This window comes from Hippocampus comes, unplaced genomic scaffold (assembly GCF_001891065.2).
Source record: "Hippocampus comes isolate QL1 unplaced genomic scaffold, H_comes_QL1_v1.1 scaffold44, whole genome shotgun sequence".
Classification (NCBI taxonomy): domain Eukaryota; kingdom Metazoa; phylum Chordata; class Actinopteri; order Syngnathiformes; family Syngnathidae; genus Hippocampus; species Hippocampus comes.
Genome location: NW_017805546.1, coordinates 1,206,850 through 1,207,367, shown reverse-complemented (window position 1 = coordinate 1,207,367; position 518 = coordinate 1,206,850).

The following is a 518-nucleotide window of genomic DNA, read 5'->3' as shown; positions in this document are numbered from 1 at the left end:
GGCCGGTTGAGGTGGCTCGCCCGCCGAGGCGGGGTCGTCCTCCTACCGGACGCTTGTCTCCTAGCCTTCTCTCCTCCGACCCCTCCCCCGTGCCTCCCCCGTCTCCAGTTTCTACTGTTCCTCCGTCTGCAGTTTCTACTGTTCCTCCGCGCCCGCCCTCTGGGGATGCGCTTCCTCACTCCCCCGTCCTGCGTAGCCGTTACGGTCGCCGGATTCGCCCCCCACGACTTGAACTTTAGAGTGTCTTATTTTTGTTGGGTTGAATTCTGGGGGGACGTGTGTAGTGACTTCTGTGTACATAATTCACCACCAACTGCAAATGTGTGAATGCAATGTTCATATGCTTGTCAGAGAGTTCACGATTATTTGGTAACGGGGTAGAAATAATTGCAGTCCCTTTAAGGACCGCCATTTTAGTCTGCTTGTTTCTATGGAAACTGACTTTGGTTCGTTTGGCACGAGTTTTTTTTTTTGTGGTGCAAATAAAAAAATCACGACTCACTCTCTCTCGGAGTGGG